General features: G+C 39.7%; 1 pseudogene across 1 annotated transcript in view; it reads left to right on the top strand.

Moving 5' to 3' along the window:
• LOC309813096 (cadherin-related family member 3-like) overlaps positions 1–12,163 on the top strand; it is a 40,417-nt pseudogene that overhangs the window by 18,839 nt on the left and 9,415 nt on the right. The window contains exons 6-9 of the transcript in view: positions 1,092–1,190; positions 3,031–3,193; positions 6,829–6,931; positions 10,639–10,737. The product of the transcript in view is annotated as a cadherin-related family member 3-like (transcript). The remainder of the gene's footprint in view (positions 1–1,091; positions 1,191–3,030; positions 3,194–6,828; positions 6,932–10,638; positions 10,738–12,163) is intronic.

The raw sequence follows: 12,163 nt of genomic DNA on the forward strand, positions 1-12,163 counted from the left end.
ACCAGGGAAGCCCTGAATGCATTTTTTTTAATCAGCAGCCTTTCCTTTACTGTCTCACTTCTCCCGTGCCACAGTGCCCTGGCTCTCCTCCCACATGAACTATTTGCACTCAAATTCTCATCCCAGGTTCTGCTCCTGGGAGGGCATCCCAGTGAAGGCAGCCATCATCCCCTCTAACCTGAATTACTGCATAGATCTCTTAACTGGGCTTCTGCCTTCCCACTTCCCCGCTCCAATACTCTGAGCAGAGCAGCTAGAATGAGTTTGTTTAAAAGCCAAATTGGATCTCTGTAAAATTCTCCTGTAATTTTCTTTGCACTTGGAATGCAATCCAGACTTCTTACCTCATCCCCAAGACCGTGTTTTCTCTGGCCACTGCCTCTCTCTCCAACCTCATACTGTTCCTTGTGTCCCCTGGTCCCTTACATTAGTCGGCAGCCAAATGACTAAGCCGACTGCCTTGGGACCTCTGTCCTTGCATTTTTCAGAACCTCACCCTTAGACATTATTTTTAATCACGTCACAGTTTTCATTTCCTTAATAATATGACTATTTGAATTTCTTTTCTTGTTTACACTTGTTTAGTGTTGGCCTCTCAGCCCAGATTGTTAATTCCATAAAGGCAGGGATTTCATTGTGGTTCATACAGTGCTCAAGACAGTTTCTGACACATAGCTGTCACTCCACAAATGCTTGTTGAAATTGAATGAATGGATGGATTGATTGGGTGGAAGGAAGTCTGATAAGTTATGACCTCATTACTGTGTTTTCATGTACGATGTTCTCTCTGCTGGGAATGATCTCTACTCACCATTTCCTTGTCCTACATATCCTTTAAGGCCTAAAATAAGGACCACCCCTTCTAGAAAGTCTTCCCTGTTCCACTAAGCCAAAAATCTTTTTCTGTTTTGCTACTTGCTAACAGAATATGATTAATGAGGGTATTTTGTGTCTACATTTTGAGTCAGATCCTTAATTCTAATGAATAGGGCATAATTCACACTTTATTTTTGTCCATCACTATATAATAAAGTAATTTTGAGAGTGACAGCCTGGGCCAGTTTGCAGCAAGATGTGCTGTTTTGTTACAGAGCGTGGGACCGTGGTTACTGCTTCTTGCCTTGATGTGGAGAGAGCTATATCCACGGCATTAATGACAATGCATCTTTCTGTGATCAGTTTCTGATTAGGTGAGCTGAGATGGGTGGTCAGGGTTAAAAATGTTAAGTGAGTGGAAAGCAGAGGCGTTGCTATGTTTATTGGCTCAACTGGATATGTGGTTGGTGATCACAATGACTCTTGTTTAATCTCATATTCTGGTCCTCAGAAATAACCTGTTGAAATCTAGGTTTCCTGGATCTGACAGTAAGTTGTTGATAGCTTAAGTTTTGGAGTCACAGACCTGGCTTGGCATCCTGGTTCTATCACACATGAGCTCTGTGATCTTGAGTAATTTACTGAAACCCTATGATCTTCAGTTTCTTTCTTTATAAAATGGGATAACAATAATACTTACTCTTTAGGGTGGTTGTGAAGAATAAATGGGATAATTTATAAAAACATTCTCAGCACAGTGCTGAGCATGTGGTGTGAATTTCATAAATGTTATTTATCACAGTTTCATAATCCCTTATTTGGAAACTTAAGCACTGGCTATGTTTCAAGATAAAGATTTTTTTGAATTTTAGAAAGGTAATATGGTGTGTCTATCATATATTTTGCAAGTACCCACTATTCAAATCAATGAATAGCACTGCAGTGGTACATAGAAACAGTCACACTAAGTGGGACAAAAAAAGATCTGGCAGGTCAGGTTAGGTCAGGCTTTGATGATCTCAATAAATTATGAGAAAATGCTGAGTTCCAGGCTTTTGGATTTTGGAATTTGGATAAGGGATTATGAGGTTGTATTTCTGTCAGTATGGCTATTTTTATTATTTGAAGCTCAGTCTCCGAACCTACATTTCTGTCACTTTTCTGTGTCTCCCCTCCCCCCTCCAACCAATCTCTCAACTACACATAGGACAGCTGTCCCACCCCACCCCAGGCCCTGTTTCCTAAGCTTTATTCCTGATTATCTAATGAGAACTAAAACCTAGCTTCTGCTAATTACAAGCCATGTGGTTTTGTTTGGGCCCCACTTACTCTGCCTTTGGAATCGAGATGATAACTGCATCTACCTCATAGTATTGGTTTAAGGATCAAATACAATGCTTGGAATCTGTTCTGTATAGGAGTTGGCAGACACTCAGTAAATGATACCTTCCTTTTCCTTTTCTTTCTCCTTCTTCTCCAACCCCCTTCCCTGGGATGAGAGTTAATTAACCAAACACCTGCTACATGCTGACCCCAGTGCTATAGCCCCTGGAGGTGACAGGAGTATTTGCTTTGCTCCTTTGCTGTAAGGAGGTTGTATCTTGTCAGGATGATACGATGAATACATGTAAAAAGACAGTAAAAAATACAAGATGATTTTATATTAAAAGAAGAACATGTGGGACTAGAGTATTCAGGGGAGCTTCCTCAAGGGGTGAGATCTATGTGAGTCTTTGAAGAATGACTAGGATTTAGAGGTTGGAGGCTTAAACGTGAGCATTTGGGGCCGAGGGATCCTAGTGAAGAAACGGGTGACTATACAGAGATGGAAGTAAGTCCACTATGACCGCTAGGTTAAGATTGTCCCTCTTGACCACACCATGCAGATGCTGTAGATTGGAACAATCTTTGAGAATGATCTGATTCCCACCTACGCCTGCTCTATTGAGGTGATGTCCTTGATAGACTTCCAAACAAGTACCCAGCTGGGTGTAGAAAGGAAATACTCCCAGAAAAGGAACAAAGTCAGACCAAATTCATAGTACCCTTTGGGAAATGGCTCCCAGAGGATGCTTCATAGCTGAACTGTCTGTCCCAGGATAAGTAGGGCTGTCACACATGTGCATTACCCAAACTAGTGGATATTTAGGGGAAAACCATTACCTTTTAAGACTATCCACCTAAAGAGTTTTTTCTCCTTGCAAGATAACACAGGTACACAGGCAAAGAGATGATTGCAAAAGATACAGTAGTTGCAAGACTCTTGTGTCATGACCTTGATGAACCTCCTGATGTGATCCATTATGCTTCTAGCTTGGGGCCAATTGGTTCTGGACAACTCTTTGAGCAAGTGCCAACTGCTGGAAATTTCATCCAGGTGAGCAGCAGGTGGTGCATCTCCAGGGATTTTTTTTCCCCAAGGAGTTGGAGTCATTTCATGGCCACCGTGTAGTTACTGTTGGTAGACTCTGCAAAAGGAGCTGGGACCCAGCAGAGAGGAATCTGGCCTTCTCTGCTGTCTTGCTGGAAGACGTTTGGGCAATTCCTTCATTATTTGTTGCCGGCCATCATTTTCTCCTTCTTGTCATGAGTACAATATAATTTACTTCCTATTTAGCTGGGGAAATGAATCAGAGGCTAAAAATCACGCTGATTTCCTTAAAGATAAGTCTGCCTGTACGTGTGATGATGGCTGATTCTCCTGGCACTGGGAGTGGTAGATCAGCTCCCTCTTGAAATTGTAAACCTTCACCATTAGCAGAGGATGGACACAGTAAGCTTTTTTTTTTTTCCCCCCCTTCACAAGATGGAATTCTGCTTTGGGAGAATCCTCCTTCTAATTTCCACAGGTCTTTTTATCAAAGTACCAATCCCTGTTAGGTTGGCTTAATTGTTCCTTAACCAAAACATCACCAAATACTCCCCCTCAGTCAGAAGACATGGCTGAGAAAGCCACTGATGATCTCTCTCATTTTTTGGTCCAAACCCTAAATTTTCTGGAAAACTCCACAAGTTACAAGCTGAGCATTTATATATGTTGTGAATTTGGAAGCTTAGGCACTGAGCCAAGAGGTTTCCTGGGTTGATGTTCATTTTGAAATGCAATGGAAAACTGTCATTTTAAAAATGGAGTTTGATACTCTGGTTTCTCTTCAGATCAAATAAATCTTTCGCCTTTTACTAAAAAAAAAATGCAGTTTGGATAAAGATGGAAGTTTTGTAAACATGATGCTAACTAAAATTTTGGCCTTTGCATATGTTTGCTCTGCTTCTGAACAACTCCCTCCATCCATCGCCCACGTCTAATTAATTTCTACATTTTTTTTTCTTTTTTTTTTTTTTTTTGCGGTACGCGGGCTTCTCACTGTCGTGGCCTCTCCTGTTGCAGAGCACAGGCTCCGGACGCGCAGGCTCAGCGGCCATGGCTCACGGGCCCAGCCGCTCCACGGCATGTGGGATCCTCCTGGACCGGGGCACGAACCCGCGTCCCCTGCATCGGCAGGCGGACTCTCAACCACTGCGCCACCAGGGAAGCCCAATTTCTACATTTTAATAATTATTCTTTGGGTCTTAAATATCACTTATTCCTACAAGCTTTCTTTTACTATCATAACTGGCTTAGTTCTCCCTGCTACGAGCTTACATTATAAGTTCAACTTCTGCTATCAAAACATCTACTGCACTCTGTTATAACCTCCTATTTAATTGTTTGCCTCTTCTCATTAGACTATAGCTTTACATGTTTCTGAGTAGTTTATTTCTGTGTTCTAATACCTCCCATAGTGCTTGGTGTGTAGTGGGTACTCAGTATACTTCAATGAATGAATGAATGATTTAATGAATGAGATACTAAATTTAAAAATGTAGTTGTTCCCAAACACCTGGATACTTGATGTCATGTTGACCCATTCCAATTAATGCCAATTAAGATTCATGCCAATACTATTATATTAGGATTGTCTTCAAGTCTCTGCTGTGGGATCATATTGTTTATTGCTATTTCCCTAATACCTACACCTGCACTTGGCACTTAATTAGTACTCAGTATATATACATATATATATATATATATATATATATATATATTACATCTTTTTTTATTACACTTTTTTTTTGCTTTATAACAAATTTAATCAGTTATACATATACATATATTCCCATATCCCCTCCCTTTTGCGTCTCCCTCCCACCCTCCCTATCCCACCCCTCCAGGTGGTCACAAAGCACCGAGCTGATCTCCCTGTGCTATGCGGCTGCTTCCCACTAGCTATCTACCTTAGGTTTGGTAGTGTATATATGTCCATGCCACTCTCTCGCTTTGTCACAGCTTACCCTTCCCCCTCCCTATATCCTCAAGTCCATTCTCTAGTAGGTCTGTGTCTTTATTCCTGTCTTACCCCTAGGTTCTTCATGACATTTTTTTTCTTAAATTCCATATATATGTGTTAGCATACGGTATTTGTCTTTCTCTTTCTGACTTACTTCACTCTGTGTGACAGACTCTAGGTCTATCCACCTCATTACAAATAGCTCAATTTCGTTTCTTTTGGGGGCTGAGTAATATTCCATTGTATATATGTGCCACGTCTACTTTATCCATTCATCTGATGATGGACACTTAGGTTGTTTCCATCTCTGGGCTATTGTAAGTAGAGAGGCAATGAACATTTTGGTACATGACTCTTTTTGAATTATGGTTTTCTCAGGGTATATGCCCAGTAGTGGGATTGCTGGGTCATATGGTAGTTCTATTTTTAGTTTTTTAAGGAACCTCCATACTGTTCTCCATAGTGGCTGTACCAATTCACATTCCCACCAGCAGTGCAAGAGTGTTCCCTTTTCTCCACACCTTCTCCAGCATTTATTGTTTCTAGATTTTTTGATGATGGCCATTCTGACTGGTGTGACTCTACTACCCAAAGCAATCTACAGATTCAATGCAACCCCTATCAAACTACCACTGGCATTTTTCACAGAACTAGAACAAAAAATTTCACAATTTGTATGGAAACACAAAAGACCCCGAATAGCCAAAGCAATCTTGAGAACGAAAAATGGAGCTGGAGGAATCAGGCTCCCTGACTTCAGACTATACTACAAAGCTACAGTAATCAAGACAGTATGGTACTGGCACAAAAACAGAAAGATAGATCAATGGAACAGGATAGAAAGCCCAGAGATAAACCCACGCACATATGGTCACTTTATCTTTAATAAAGGAGGCAGGAATATACAGTGGAGAAAGGACAGCCTCTTCAATAAGTGGTGCTGGGAAAACTGGACAGGGACATGTAAAAGTATGAGATTAGATCACTCCCTAACACCATACACAAAAATAAGCTCAAAATGGATTAAAGACCTAAATGTAAGGCCAGACACTATCAAACTCTTAGAGGAAAACATAGGCAGAACACTCTATGACATAAATCACAGCAAGATCCTTTTTGACCCACCTCCTAGAGAAATAGAAATAAAAACAAAAATAAACAAATGGGACCTAATGAAACTTCAAGGCTTTTGCACAGCAAAGGAAACCATAAACAAGACCAGAAGACAACCCTCAGAATGGGAGAAAATATTTGCAAATGAAGCAACTCAGTAGATATTTTTAAAATGGTGACTGACTTGTTGCAATAGGAGTAACTACATTTTTTATGTGCTTTATTACTTCCAAAGTACTTTCAAAATATTTTCCCTTTTTAAATATTTTGCCCAAGGTCATACAATTAGCATGCAATGAAGACAGGATATGATCCATGCTTTCCTTCTACTATGCCAGGATGCTTTGTCCAAAAATCAGTTGTTCTGGAAGGAGATCAAAGATGTCCCTTTGTTCCGCCAAATGCTTACCTTTGTGTGTCAACTTCAACCAGTCTCAGGCATATTCTAATGCCATCGTTATTAAATGCAAATGGCCATACACTTGCGTTTTCCAGAATGACTTATTACTTAAAACATGTACACTTAACAAAAAAGTCAGTCCTTCTTCCTGAAATAATGTTGTTCTACCAGGTTGCCAAAGAATCAGATTATGAGGACCCAGAGATGGTTGCAACTGGCCATATGTATGCAATGACAATTTCAGTATTTGATGACTTACATCCCTCCCATACAGGTAAGCTCGATCAACTTCATGGAACAGTAAGTGCCTTTTCTTTAGACTTTTCACTTGAGATTTTAAAGTGTAAAAATTCTTTATATTTGGGACAGTTTTTATTAAGTTAGACAAAGGAGGAAGGGGAGACTTAGATAGATTCGTGTTGGAAGTTATCATTAGATCTGGCAAGTCTTTTTCATCTCTTAGCAGCCCCTTAAGCAAAACACAATTCCTAAATGCAGCTCTGGCTAGAGATCCTAGAGATCGTTGGAGCTAGAAGTGGGATGAGTTGGGGATGTGTAGAGCCCAATCCTTATGCGTGTTATTTAAATGACTTTATGTCTAGTGTCTTAGTCCATTTCAGGCTATTATAATAAAATACTATAGACTGGGTGACTTATAAACAACAGAATTTTTTTCTCACAGTTCTGGAGACTGGCAAGTCCATATCAAGGCACTGCCAGACATGGTATCTGTTGAGGGCCTGCTTCCTGTTCTTAGATGTTTGTCTTCTCACTGTAACTTCACATGGCAGAAGGGGCAAGAGGGACTCTCTGAGATCTCTTTTATAAGAGTGCTAATCCCGTTCATGAGGGTTCCACCCTTATGACCTAATTACCTCCCAAAGAACCCCTCTGTCCTAATACCATCACAGTGGGAGAAGAGGTTTCAACATATGAATTTTGGAGGAACACAAATATTCAGTTTATAGCATTTAGTAATGCCAAATATTTCTTATTTGGAAAGAGCCAGGTATTGGGTAAAATGTAGTCCAAACATATGGGTGATAGGATGCATTTTTTTGGTATTTTATTTGAATTATTTTACATAGTATAGGTAGAGCCAGTTTTAATGCAAACTGTGGGACAATGCCAAGTTCCATGGCTCATTCCCTTCATGAAAGAGCAAAGAGTGGTCACCTCTCTCTGCCATTTGGCCTTCTCATAACGATTCCATTCCAGTCTGTGCTAGAACAGGCCTTTTGTATGCTGAGATTAAGTCCTCCCAGATTGCATGGTCATAAGTCCCTTGACACTTGTGGATTTAACAGTCATGGTTTTGCTAATTGCAACACACCCTCAGGCACAGGTTTAAACTGTGTGCTTTGGAAGCAGAGCAGAGTGCCTAGCTGGTGAGTGAGCTTAGCCAACCCCTGACACCTGCTTCTCTCTGCTTATTGTTGTACAAATGAGAACACACATAAAGTGCCCCAAGGGGTCATTTATGTGTTCAACTACATATTATCATATTTTAAGAGTGAATTTGTAACTATAGAGGTAGTTGTAAACATAGGATTTCACAAAAATTTCTGGATACATCTATTATTAATGCCCAGTGTCTATTTTATGTGGAAAGTATCATAATAAGTGATCCAGGAGGTGGTTGGCATCAAAGACGTCCAAGAAGAAGTGAGTATTTCTCACTTCTACATTCTACTACTAACCCTGTGGAGAACACAGGGTTAGTAGTAGAATGTTGATGCTTGGTAAGGGAGAGCCTAGAATAGAGGTGATGTTTTGGTTTTATCTCTTGTGCCAACTCTAATACATTGGTGGTGGTCACCTGGGATCACTGAGTTGAGAAGGATTCTGAGGTTGCATCTGAAAGCCGTGGGAAAGAGTACTGTGTCATGGAATTAGGCAGGTGGAATGATGGTAGCATACATGTATTTGCAACCAGAAGGAACTTCCTGCTGAACTTTCAGCCACAGATCTAGAACTCTTTAAATCCCTCTTGACTCCCTGATACAAGAGTTTTAACAGGACTCAGTTTACCAATGTGATTTATAGTCTTACATGACCCAACTGTGTGGATAAATGATCTCTAGGGGACAGGGACACAGGATGACAATATGCCCAGAAGTTTTCTTGTGTTTTCTCTACCCCCCACTGGTGGAGTTTCTTTGGTTCATGCAAAAGCCTGTAACATTGTCCAACAGACCTTTTAGGAAGAATGCTTTTTCTTGTAGCTACTCATCCTGATGGCCTAACTAATCAAAAAAGAATCTGCCCCTTTCACCAGATTTGAGCCTTTTTCCAATACAAAAAGAAAAAAAGATCTCTCATGCTATTAAATCCACGTCCTCTCTTGTCCTCACACCCCAACATATTCACAGCAACTGCTCATAAAGAATGCTTGTAACACCCCACATGTGGTTCAGTCTATTTTTATAGGCCAACAAATTAGCACAATTTTGAGTCTTTATGGAGACAATAAAAATCATAGTATGGCAAAGCTATATACATGGCATCTGCTCTTGTAGCACATAAATGGAGTTTATCAAGGGAAATATAGAGGCTTTCACATAAATCACCTGTCTCTATGCAACAGTGCTTCTTACCCTTTCTTTGTGGTCATGCATACCTTTGAGATGCTGATGAAAACTACAGCCCCTATACCTAGAAAAATACACATAATATATACCAAAATAAATAACTATATACCAAAATAAAGAATGCTACAGATTCTCTGAAGTTAAGGTTCTATGGGCCCCAGATTAAATTTTCTTGTTTGACACATATGGCATAGACTTCCAAGAGAGACAATATACAAGCATTCTTCAGAACATGGTTTCTACAAGATGATCAACTAGAGAAAAAATTCCATGGTCAAATAAATTTGGGAAGCAATGGATAGATGGAGATCCAAAATACAGAATGACATACCAGAAATCCTACGAAGGTTTGCCATAAGGAAACCTTTTAATATTTGTTTAACTGGGCATTTTGCATTTGATATATTAGCATGTTAGAAGAGACATTTGGGGAGATGTTGGCAGACTCAACTTGATCCAATACCTGCTCAGTGACTTACTAGCTTTGTGACCTTTGGCAAAGAACTTTACTCTGTGAACCTCAGTTTTCTTGTCTGTAAAATGGAGACAGTAATACTAATGCCGAGTCAGTGCCTTGCATAGTAAATGTTAATTATTATTTTATTTAAAATGTTAAGAGTTTCCCTGTTTGAAATTTGCTTGCTTTTGTGTTTGACAAATTTCTTCTTTTTAATAACTTTCTGATAGGTTAGTTTGAGCTTGTTGGTATGAAAAATAGTATTCCTTTTCTATAACCTGCAATATGCAAACATCTGGCTGAGAAGAATAAGATATAATAACTACATTTCACTAACATTTTATAGGGAAAAAACCTTCTTGGGAATGATCTCATTTTTTACACACTATGAAATAGAAGATTGAAACGGATGTTATTCCATTTTACTGATGAAGAATCTGGGCATCTGAGAAGTTAAGCTAGTTCAAGGCCACTAAGCATATGTCATAACCAATCCTTGGACATGGGTTTTCTGAGTCTCTTTCCATTTCACCTCCTAGCATATATTAAAAGCAGAATGTAGAAAGTCATATGCTGGGTTGAAAGTGACACCCAAACTCTAATGGAAGAGATTATACCCATGAAAAATATAATAAACTCTCTTGTGTAAAATATATAATTATACATTTATATATGATATGTATATGATATATACAGATGTATATCACTGTTCTATAAAATAAAATATAGCATGCAGTACATTATATATCTTTGACTAATTGCTTTGATTAGCGCTAGAATTCATTTATGTCCCTTGAGAACGCAGAGTCTGGGAACAGGGATCATTTGGGAGCAAAATCCTCCCCTAAGCCTGTTCCCCGGGGCACATTTAACTAGTACGTAGAATAAAACCACCACCACCACAAAGCATTTACTTACTGTTTAATTTTTCAGTAACTGTGACGATCATTGTAGAAACGGCTCCTGCCAACGATCTCAGCCCTGTATTCAAATCTGCGCACTATTCATTCGCCATTCTGGAAACATCAGGAGGTAAGAGGTCCCTGGCTTCTGTGGTGTTAAAGCATACACAAGGAAACAAATCGCAGATGAGTGACTGGTGGTAAAGAGCATGTGGGTTGACAAAGCACAAGCAGATGAGGAGCTCCAGACCTTCAGAGAAGTTCATTCTCATGAGTAATGCCCTGACTGTATTATCCTGATGGTTCCCCAAAGGCTCCCTTAAATTTGATGCCAGATCAAGGATTTTTGTAATGGAAAAATTCACGATATTAATTTTGTTTTGTTTCTCTTTCCTCTTGCCTCTGAATTAGGTCTAATTGTAAGAAGGTAGGAACAATGGGGTCATCATCCATGTAATTTAAATTCCGAGAACATCCGAGATTACGTTTCAGGTCCAGAGTCAAGATCTTGGTCAGCATTGTATCTCAGCCATGAATTATATGTGAATTAGGACATATTTGCCAGCATAAACCAAGGAACATTAGATTTGGAAGGGATGGCAAGAGGTAATACTTGTATTTTCTTTTTTTTAATACATCTTTATTGGAGTATTATTGCTTCACAATGTTGTGTTAGTTTCTGCCGTACAACAAAGTGAATCAGCTATGCAAACATATATCCCCATAACCCCTCCCTCCCACCCTCCCTATCCCACCCCTCTAGATGGTCACAAAGCACCAAGCTGATCTCCCCGTGCTGTGCAGCAGCTTCCCACCAGCCATCCATTTTACATTTGGTAGTATATGTATGTGAATGCTACTCTCTCACTATGTCCCAGCCTCCCCTTCCCCCCGTGTCCTCAAATCCGTTCTCAACGTCTGCATTTTATTCCTGCCCTACCACTGGGTTCATCAGTACCATTTTTCTAGATTCCATATATATGCATTAGCATACGGTATTTGTTTTCCTCTTCCTGACTTACTTCACTCTGTATGACAGACTCTAGGGCCATCTATCTCACTACAAATAACTCAATTTCATTTCTTTTTATGGCTAATATTCCACTGTATATATGTGCCACATCTTCTTTATCCATTCATCTCTCGATGGACCTTAGGTTGCTTCCATGTCCTGGCTATTGTAAATACAGCTGCAATGAACATTGTGGTACGTGACTCTTTTTGAATTATGGTTTTCTCAGGGTATATGCCCAGTAGTGGGATTGCTGGGTCATGTGGTAGTTCTATTTTTAGTTTTTTAAGGAACCTCCATACCGTTCTCCATAGCGGCTGTATCAATTTACATTCCCACCAACAGTGCACGAGGGTTCCCTTTTCTCCACACCCTCTCCAGCATTTATTGTTTGTAGATTTTTTGATGATGGCCATTCTGAGTGGTGTGAGGTGATACCTCATTGTAGTTTTGATTTGCATTTTTCTAATAATTAGTGATGTTGAGCAGCTTTTCATGTGCTTCTTGGCCATCTGTAAGTCTTCTTTGGAGAAATGTCTATACA

Source organism: Mesoplodon mirus (genome assembly GCF_964341445.2).
Source record: "Mesoplodon mirus genome assembly, chromosome: 12".
Taxonomy (NCBI): Eukaryota; Metazoa; Chordata; class Mammalia; order Artiodactyla; family Ziphiidae; genus Mesoplodon; species Mesoplodon mirus.